Raw genomic sequence first — 376 nt, forward strand, 5'->3', positions numbered from 1 at the left:
CTCCCGCAGGATCCAGCTCTGGAGGATGTGGGCAACTGGACAGCGCTGGGATTTCAGTGGCTTCCCAGCTGTGCGCGCTAGGACAAGGAGCGCTGGGTTCCCACACGCCCAGCTGCGGGCAAATGCCCTGTCCCAAGATGGAGAGCCAGAGATGGATACCAGGGAACGGGGAAGGCAGTCCTTGGCGCACGGGGACAGCACCGCGGTGTCATCGGGCTTCGGTGCTGCAGCGGCGCCGGGCACGGGGGCTTGGTGAATTTGCGAGTCCTCAGCTGCACCCGCAGGCTCCCGCGCCAAGAGCCCGGCTGAGGCGGCGGGCCGGCCGCACGCGCGGCTCCGCCTCAGCGGGAGGGCGCGCGGGCTGGCGGGGCGGGGC

Source organism: Passer montanus, unplaced genomic scaffold (assembly GCF_014805655.1).
Source record: "Passer montanus isolate IOZ18808 unplaced genomic scaffold, ASM1480565v1 scaffold40, whole genome shotgun sequence".
NCBI lineage: Eukaryota > Metazoa > Chordata > Aves > Passeriformes > Passeridae > Passer > Passer montanus.